General features: G+C 39.2%; 1 pseudogene; it reads right to left on the bottom strand.

Moving 5' to 3' along the window:
- Positions 1-294: 294 nt before the first annotated feature.
- LOC140507792 (heat shock cognate 71 kDa protein pseudogene) lies at positions 295-8756 on the bottom strand (annotated as a pseudogene).
- Positions 8757-10472: the final 1716 nt, after the last annotated feature.

Below are 10472 nucleotides of genomic sequence, written 5' to 3'. Positions count from 1 at the left end.
GTCTTCTAACTCCAAATGCAGTATCCTTTCTACCTCTTTTCTTTTCTTTTTTTGTGTGTGCCAGTTTTAAATAGATTTTATCCTTCAGGATGAGAATTGCATTTCCACAGGTTTATAGTACTGATAAAGTGTGATGTTGTTCACTTCTCTCTCTCTGCACACATTTAAGTATTCAGAATACCCAGATTTGCACAGTAGCCTATATGTTACTTTTAAACTGCTACTGCCTTGGCTATAAATTTGAGTCCTTCAGTTTTTGGAAAGCTGTGTGGAATACTCTTTCTTCTGCTGTATTTAGTCAACCTCTTCAATGGTGGGTCTGGAAGAAACACCTTCGGATGAGGCTGTTTCATCCCCTGGGAACCCACCAGGCATGCTCCCTTGTAATCTGGTACAGCTTAGTATTGATTGGTTTGTAGACTTTCTCCAATTTTTTTCCGTTGATGCTCAAATTTTTCCTTTTCAGCAGCCTGGTTTTTATTCAGTCAGTTGATTATTTCATTGCATTTGTAAAGGGTCTTCTGTTTGTCTTCATCACCAATTTTGCCTTGGACTTTCTCATTTTTTATAGAAGTTTTCATGTTTCATGGAAGTATAAGATTCAAGAGAATTCTTTGAAGATATCTTGCCTCCATGTTTCTCATCTTCTGCCTTGTATTTTTCAGATTACTGAACTGTACGCTCAATGTTTTCTTTGCTCAGACAACCTTTGTCATTGATGGTAGTGATATTGTCCTTGCCTGTCCTCTTGAGGATGCATTTGTATCAATGTGAAATGTTGCTTCAATCTGAGTATTACCTCTGGGGTTGAGGGTGGGTTGTCCTGTGAGCTTAAACTTGCCTGTCATCGTTTTCTCACCTTCATAAACCTGAGTGAGCACACCAGGCTGATTATCTGAGTGCATGGTAAAGGTCTTCCTCTGCTTGGTGGGGATGGTGGTATTGCATCTGATGAGAACTGTCATAACTCCACCAACAGTTTCAATTCTAAGGGAAAAAGGAATGGTGTCCAACAATAGTTAAGTCCTACACATAACTCAGATTTATTTCCAGACAAGATGGCAGCCTGGACATCTGAACCATAGGAAAAGCCCCACCAGGATTGATACTCTTGTTGAGTTCCTTGCCATTGGATTTTGGAGATCTGAGTGGAGCCACCCACCAAGACGATGTCATGAGTCTGTGACTGCATCTCTTAGGACCTTTCCTACAGGGTCCAGTGTACCATGGTCAACATTCATCTCTTCAAAATGGGCATGATGATAGAGGTACAAGAGTCTATACCTTCATAGAGGGAGTCAGTCTCAGTACTGGCCTGGTGTGTGGAAGGCAGACAGCACTTTCTTTCTCACTGATGTCTTTCTTGTGCTTTTGCTTGAACTCAGCAAAGAAATGGTTGACCATGTAGTTATCAAAGTCTTCCCCAGCTGTGGAACTGACTTCAAAGATACCATCTTCAATGATAAGAAAAGAGACATTGAAAGTACCATCTCTGAGGTAAAAGATCAACATATTTCTCTTAGCACCAACCTTTTTGTGCAAGTAAGCCATAAGCAATAACAGTAGCAGCTGGTTCATTGATGATGCAAAGTATATTGAGACCAGCAATGGTTCCTGCATCTTTGGTGGCCCGATGTTGAGAATCATTGAAGTAGGTATTTGTTACAACCTTCCCAAGGTGAGTTTCAGCAATTTTCTTTCATCTTGGACAAGACCATAGAAGATACTTCTGCATAAAAACTTTTGGTTTTCCCTTTTGTACTCCACTAGGACCTTAGGCCTGCCTATGTCATTCACCACCATGAAAGGCCAATGCTCCCTGCCTGATTGTACAACTGCATCATTAAATCTGTGACAGATCAGACATTTGGGGATGGGGGGTTCATTGCAACTTGATTCTTTGTAGCATCACCTATCCAACATTCTATGTCAGTGTAGGTGATACAGCTTGAGGTAGTCTTGTCTCCTTGGTCATTATCAATGATCTCCACTTTCCCATGTTTAAAGACTCCCACATAGGAGTAAGTAGTGCCAAGATCAATGCCAATTGTGATTTTTTTGACATGGTTTCTGGGGTGTTGGGGATTGTGGCTGACCAGTATAAAGTAAGAAGAGCTGTTGCCGCACTGAGTAGAACGTTTCTAGCTCTTTCTTCTTCATTATGTGACTAGAGGAAATCTTTTGAAAACAAGTAAGGGTAAATGCTATTTCCAGTGTCCTGATAAGAAAATACACCCCCCCCACACACACATACACCCCCCCCCACATCCACACACACACACACCCACCCACACACACACATGACTGTGTCCTTTGGCCGTTACCAGGGCTAACTCTTGGTACAGATAGAAGCAGATGGTAAGAAGTCAGAAGAGTGTGTAATAATGCTGCCTCTGAGAAGCTATGATTTGACTGGTGTGTGTGATAAATACACTCACCCTCATTCAACCTTGTAACTCACCATAAACATTATGTAGAAATGTGAGCTGTGAATTTCCTTGTGGCAGCTAAATGGTTTGGTGGATAGAGCACTGGGTCTTTGGGTGAAGAGTTTGACACTTCAGGTCTAATCTATTACCCTCATTTTACAAAAGAGGAAACTGGGGTCCAGAGAAGTTACATTTCTTGTTCTAAGGTAATAAATGGAGGACTGGATTTTGGACAAAGATCTGCTGCTTTTCACTACCCTAGTTACATAGAGTGGCTAAATGCAATGTTGGCTAGATGTAGAGAAAAATAGGATGGGAAAACCTCTTTCTTAACTATATCTACTCTTCACATATGGCCATTCTAGGCACCCCATAAATTATTCTATGAGTTTTCTTTATCGTACAAAGTGTAGGAGAAATTGCCAGAGAATTGAAAAATGAATTCTAATTTTTTTTTCTGATATTTTTCAATTAAAACATCAATCCATCAAAAGCATTTTAAGTGCCATGTATGTGCCAGGCATTAGGTAGGCACTACAGATGAAATCAAAGAATCAAACAGTTCCTACTCTCAAGGAACTCAAGAAGAGATACATAATTGTTTGCTTTAGAGAGAGTACAGTTCGATGGACTTAGAAGTTTTGACTCCTCAGGTTTTGCCAAAATGTATGACTGAAGATCTGTTCCATATCTCCTTAGTTTTGAAGAATTTATATGAATATGGAAGCAAGATTTTCTGAACATCTTAATGATTTTTTAAAAAACATTGCCATTTATTTAGTAATAAGACCAAAGAAACAATAATATCATAGATACAGATATATTGAAACAAATGCAAAAATAAATGTCACAATCCGCACAAAAATCTGAGTCACACTTTCCCACCAAGGTACTACAGTAGAATGGACACACATTCAACAAAAACCTGACAGAAACACACAAGGGAAGAAAATCCGTGTACTCAGTGTAATGCGCAACTCTTGCCTGCAGGCACTGATATCATTGGTCCATTCAGAAATGCACCACTGAAAGCAACATCTCTGCTTACTACTTCCCTTGTGAGCCTTACGATTTCCACACAAGCAAATCCTCTTTTCTTCTATTCCTAGCATGTTGAAGCATTTAGAATTCTTTTAACTCACAAACTCTAATAAGATAGAATTGGAAAAGAGTTCTATTATTGTTTTAGATTGCAGTTCTCTTTAAACTTGAGTACTACCAAGGTTCTTATATCACCTGTCTCTGGACAATGCAAGCAAGTCCAGTCAGCACTTCACTCCCAAGGATTCTGTGTTGTCCAATAGCATCCCAGAATCTCTTTCTAGTTAGGAAAATTGCTGTAAAATCTATCTTTTCCCTTTTTGATTTTTTCCTCTCAAACCACTGAGGACAAAGCAGAGGAAAACAACAGGTACTTCTGAGAGGTTTCACCTCTCCCTTCTACTGAAGAGTTATAGCTGGAACTGAATTTCTTTTCCACTGACCTTTGAGCTATATTCAGCTACTCAGAAACTAGCATCTAAAGTCTTCTTGTTAGTTGATTCACTGTTTTAATCAGGCTGTTTCAACCTCTTCACCACCCTTTGAATGGCACATTTATCCTTCATTTTTGAGGTTGAAAAAGAAAGCACTGAATACTTATAAAATTCATAATTCTTCTTCAAGACCACCATACTCTCCAAACATATACATGATTTTTAATTTTGCTGGTTTTGACCTCTCAGGTGTTTAAATGGTTATCGGCAAATGAGCTTAGAAACCCTAATGCCTAGAGTTTCACTTATTTATTTATCATTCTTAAAATGCTTTTCTTCTAGTCTCTCTTTGCAAATTGTTTCTTCACACTTAAATTTTTGTCAGTTTTTTTTTGTTTTTTTTAATTTTATTTTTCATTTTTAACACAGTTTATACACAATTCAAACTTTTGGTCAAGTGATACTTCTTTTTAAAGCATTTACAATATGGACACAAAAGAAGTTTTTTTAAATGTTAACCAACCGAGACACAAATACTATTTATGCTGCTAACTTCACAAGCTCTTGACCTCTTGACCTTGTCTTCACAGTATTACTAAGAATTAAAGGACTCTAACTTATTGTTGTTGGTCTAAAGTCCTAAGCCTAATAGCTTAATTTTAGACTTAACTTGGGATGTTCCCCTACCAATTATCTATAATTCAGTAGATCTGGTATTAAGCTTACAAACTTTTTGACTATAGGAAATTGCCACTAAGAGTAGGGACGTTGCAGGGAAACAATATCTCCCCAACTTCATGTCATTTACAGGCAAGATTAGATTGTCCACTTGCATTCAGTCAGGCTTAAAGTCTGCCAAGTGTCAGTGGGGAAATTGAGTCAGGAGAATTCTATCTCAGCCCAGGCTGAACAGCCGCTCTCCCACTATTCCCATGAGATCACCTTTTGCAGTTCATACCAGCATCTCACCGGCTTAGTGGCATCATAGATTGGGGGCTCAGACAGCCTTTCTTGCTATTCATACCTGGAGTTAGACTCAGAAGAACAGTCACTTAATAATCCTATAGCATCTAAAAATGGTAAGTTCCAATAACCAGATTTCAAATATGATTATAATTTCACTTTGGCTAAGGAACATCTTTTTGAGGCAAGTCTTAAGTGGCTTACAAGTCTTTCTATACATGTTCTAGTTCCTGATTAAATAGCAGTCATAAAATCAAATTTACCATTAAAACCTTAACTTTTCCATCAATGCCAAATTTTACCCAAGGTTACCTGCCTCTAGGAAATTTAGACAAATTCTTTTCCCCAAACTAAAGATGTAATTGATTTATTCACAGTAATTAATTCAGTCAATTGTTTTAATACTAATTGCTTTACCTCACTTTTTAACATGTCCAATTTTTCTCCCCATCACTCCCCTCCCCCAGCTTCCTAATACCTTGCATTCTTATTACTCCTTCCCTCAATGTACCCTCCTTTCTATCATACCCCACCCTTCCTTTATCCCCATCTTCTCTCTTTTCTTGTAGGGCAAGATAAGTTTCTATACCCTATTCTGATTAAAAGGGTAAAAATTCTCAACATTCATTGCTAATACTTTGAATTCCAACTTCTCTCCCTCCTCCCTCTCTCCCCAACTCTACTAAGAAGGCAAGCAATTCAATACAGACTAAATATGTGTTATTTTGCAAAAGACTTCCATAATAGTCATGTTGCATAATACTAATTATATTGCCCTTTGTCCTGCTCTATCCCCCCTTATTTTTTCCCCCCACAATTGACCTTGTCCCTTCTAGAAAGTGTTTATTTCTAGTAACTCCCTTCCTTCATTTGCCCTCCCTTCTATCATTCCCTTCACCCCACTTGTCGCCTCCTCCCCTACTTTCCTGTGGTGTGATATAAATTTTCATATCAAATTTAGTGAGCATGTTATTCCCTTCTTCAACCACACATGTAGAGAGAATAGCTTCATTTTTCCTCTCTCTCCTTTTCCTTTTTCTCCTCCATTGAACAAGATTTTCTTATCTCTTTTATGAGTTATAGCCTTCCCTGTTCCATTTCTCCCTTTCTCTTCCTAGTATTTTCCTCCCTCACTCCTTAATTTTTATTTTATTTTATTTTTTGTGTGGATATCATCTCTTCTAATTCAACACACCCTGTACTCTCTATCTATGTGTGTGTGTGTGTGTGTGTGTGTGTGTGTGTGTGTGTATACAGTCTCTCCATCTACCCAAATACTGAGAAAAGATTCAAGAGTTATACATATTTTCTTTCCATGTAGTAATGTAAACAGTTTGGCTTTAGAGAACCTTTTATGATTTTTCTTTCCTGTTTACCTTTTCATGCTTCTCTTGATTCTTGTATTGTAAAGTCAAATTTTCTATACAGATCTGGTCTTTTCCTCAATATGAATGATTGAAAGACCTCTGTATCATTGAATGACCATTTATTCCCTTGAAGTATTATATTCAGATTTGCTGGGTAGGTGATTCTTGGTTTCAATGCCAGGTCTGACCTCTGGAATATCCCATTCCAAGCCCTTCTATCCCTTAATGTTGAAGCTATCAGATCCTGTGTTATCCTGATTGTCTTTCTACAATACTCAAATTGTTTCTTTCTAACTGCTTGCAGTATATTCTCCTTGATCTGAGAACTCTGAAATTTGGCCACAATCTTCCTAGGAGTTTCCCTTTTTGGATCTCTTTCAGGAGGTAATTGGTGGATTCTTCAATATTTATTTTGCCCTCTGGTTCTAGAATATCAGGGCAGTTTTCCTCAATAATTTCATGGAAGATAATGTCTAGGCTCTTTTTTTTGAGCATGGCTTTCAGGTAGTCCCATAATTTTTAAATTATTTCTCCTGGATCTATTTTCCAGGTCAGTTGTTTTTCCAATGAGATGTTTCACATTATCTTGTATTTTTTCAAACTTTTGGTTTTGTTTACTAACTGCTTGGTTTAACTCATACTCATTCATTTTCCTGAACTCAATTCTCTCTTTCAACAAATTATTTTGTTCAGTGAGCTTTTGGGCCTTCTCCATTTGGCTAATTCTGCTTTTTAAAGCCTCCTTCTCCTCATTGGCTTTTTGGACCTCTTTTTCCAATTGAGTTAGCCTCTTTTTTAAAGCTGTTATTTTCCTTAGCATTTTTTTGGTTCTCCTTTAGTAAGCTGCTAACTTGTTTTTTAAGATCTTCTATTGTCTGAGCCCAGTTTAAGTTCCCTTTGGAGGCCCTGGAGGCAGAGGCCTTCACTTCTTCTGACAGTAAGTCTTGTTCTTCCTCATCGGAAAGGATGGGGGGAGACACCTGTTCCCCAAGAAAGTAACCTTCTATTGTCTTATTTTTTCCCCCTTTTTTGGGTGTTTTCCCAGCCAGTTACTTGATTTCTGAGTTTCCTCTCCACAACTACCTCGCCTCCAGTTCCACCAAACCAGCACTGGGGGCTGAGATTCAGATGGGCTGCTCCAAACCCTCAGGGGCTTTAGCAGGGGCAATGCTGCTACTCAGTGTGAAATTAAGATCAACTGCTCAGGTGGGGGCAGGGCTGCCACCCAGGGCTCAGATCCCTCAAGAGCTTTACGATGAGACCTTCTACAATGGATGCGGGCTGCTGCCTGCTTTGGAAGCCTCGTCTACTGCTGCCTCCTCTGCTGCCACCTGAGGAGGCCTGAGTTATGGGGACACCCTGCTCCCTTCTCGGCCAACTGAAAAGACCCTCTCACTGACTTTTGGTGCCTGTGGGTTGAGGGATCTGTGCTGCCACTGGAGATTGTATCCCCGAAGCCTGTTTGGATTTGCTCCTCTCAGTGCCGTGTGGCCAAGCCTGGGCTGGGCTCTGCTCTGGGTCCGGTGGGACAGACCTTTCCTGTTGGTCTTTCAGGTCACTGAGCTAGAAATCTCCTCTACTCCTTTGTTCTGTGGCTTCTGCTGCTCTAGAATTTGTTGAGAGTTCTTCTTTACAGGTATTTTATGGGCTGTATGTGGGGTAAGAGCTAGTATATGTGAGTCTTTCTACTCTGCCATCTTGACTCTGCCCCCCCATCTTAATGATTTTTGTTGGCGTGAGGTGGAAAGAGATGGAAGACTGGTCTCCCAACAGTGAATAGCTCCCTTGTGTCCCTGGCAGCCTATTTCTAAATGTGAATAATATTATTTACATAACTGATAATTATATAGAGTTATTAAACTTATATAGTGATTGATTTAGCAGGCTATATTGGTGTATATTGTACTAGGGCAGCTGTTCAAATTCCACCATATATAAATGGCAAGACCATAGTTAATGTGGTGAACATACCACCCCTTCTCCCATGTGTTTTTATGTTCCCACAGTTATTCTCCTTCAGTGACTCTTGTCCTGAATTTCCTACTGGCAGTTAATTACCTCCTTTTGCAACAAAAATCCAATCATTACTATCTACCTTCATTTTTAGCAATATCTCATCTCACTGTCAACTTTTCTGTCTCATTCTGCAGTTAATAAGGCACTTCTCAGTACAATGTCAGGCACATAGTAAGTGCTGAAAAAATGCTTGTTTGCTTTGTCATGCCTCAACCTTTTATAATTAAATACCACTCTTTAACTTTAGACCCCACTCTCCTCAACTCAAATGGCCTCTTACTAACTGGAAATCATCATGTACCAATATTCTTTTTCCACTGTTTATTGTAGCTACCTCTGAGCACTTCTTCTTTGGTTCAATACTACTGTGTGTGTATGGGGTGTTCAGAGAGGACTAGCACTTTTGATGTGAGGGCTTGTCAAGCTCTTTTCAGGGCTGCTCATCCACCTTTGTCACCCAATTCTCACCTGTGGCTCCAGGAAGCTGTGTCATGTGCAGTGGCCATACTGCCATACATGTCAAAATCATCTTGGCAGACAGGTTATGCTACATTGAGGGTAATTAATAGACCACAAACTCATCTATAAATTAGCAGGATGTCTACCCTATGCATGTAAAGACTTCCTCCAATGGAATGAGCAGATCAGAACAAGTTGTTCCAAAGGCCAATGCAAGTGGCTGAAGCAGGCACTGTGGAGCACTTAGAGCTTGGTCAGACATTGAAGAAGCCAAGGTCATACACTGCATCCTGGGCCACTGCTAGATGTCTTGGCTTTTGTCCCATCACTGGATTTTGACGAGCCAGAAAGAGAGAGTGAGGTTGATGACTTTGGGCTTCTCTGCCTCACTTAAATCCAAATCATGCAGGAGTCAAGACATCACCCCATGATGTTATTGATCCTCTATGAAAATAAAGGATGAACAATGAGCAACAACTAAAGACTCAATACCACCCCATCTCAACATATATCATCATATTTAATCTTCAGTCATAGCTTCAGGTCACACAGGCTTCATTCTTTGGGACTAGCTATCAATCATTGTAATGTTAGAACCACTGAATGTGAATTCTAGGCTCCTGAATTTGAATCCTGGATTTGCTACTTATTTTGCAAAATCTTGGACAAGTCATTTTACCCCTTAATTCTCGGTTTCCTTGTCTATAGAAGACAAGCTCCCTAAAAGGAGATATTTTTGTTTTATTTTTCATTTGTATCCACCCAGGTTAGTACCCTGTCACACTTTGGGCTCCCAGAAATTGCTACAGTAGAATCAAGGTAATGTGGAGGTCCATATCCATTCATATAACCCTTGCAAGACTATATGCCCTATAACCTCTTAATGAGGACATAGATTTTTTTTTAATGAAACAGCATAGTGATAAAAGTAGCAACAGAACATTTTCCCATTAACATGATGCACATTCAAACTCAAAATCACATGCTTAAGCTTCTTTAGTTATAAAATGGGAATAATAATTCCACCTACCTCACAGGGCTGTTGTAAAGATCAAATGAGATATTTGTAAAGTACTTAACTTAGTGCTTGGCATATAGTAGGCACTTAATAAATGCTTATTCCTTTTTCCTTCCTCTCAGGTCCTCTACCCCCATCAGTGAGAAGAGTGGGAATACAGAGATATACATTAGGAGCCCATGTCAGTGGCCTATGGAACCAGGGGACATATGTGAAGGGCCAACTAATGTTACGGATAATGATGGGCTGCCTGGGTCTCCTGGTAATGTTATCTTACTATTCTCTATGGGTTTAATTCCTGTTATAAAATGATTTTCCTGAGCTTGCACCTGAGTTTATTGACTGTGTTGTTCCCTCCCTCTGTCTCTCTCCTGGGATTCTCTGTTCTCTTTTGGGCATCTTGTTCAAGGTCTGTGTTCGACTTGACAGACATCTCAGTTCCAGACTTCATTATTTTTGGGGGTTGAAGTAAATTTTTTAACATATTTTAAGAAAATAACAAATAAGAAAAAAATTGCCATCTTCACAGCAGAACATGAGAAGATTCAATATAAAACAATAAATTCCCATTTCAAGAAAACCTATAATGAATACTACACATTGTTTTCAAAGCCACCTAATTTTTCTTTGCTTCCTTGTAGGTTTTCTTTTGTTGTCTGCTGTGTACTTCTTTTGTTTTTTTCCACTCCCCACCATCCCCAAAGAAGGCTACAATTAAATGTGGATATATATCTATAACTATATT

This window comes from Notamacropus eugenii, chromosome 5 (genome assembly GCF_028372415.1).
Source record: "Notamacropus eugenii isolate mMacEug1 chromosome 5, mMacEug1.pri_v2, whole genome shotgun sequence".
NCBI lineage: Eukaryota > Metazoa > Chordata > Mammalia > Diprotodontia > Macropodidae > Notamacropus > Notamacropus eugenii.
The sequence above is the reverse complement of the archived record's forward strand: the minus strand, read 5'-3'. Positions and strand labels throughout refer to the sequence as shown.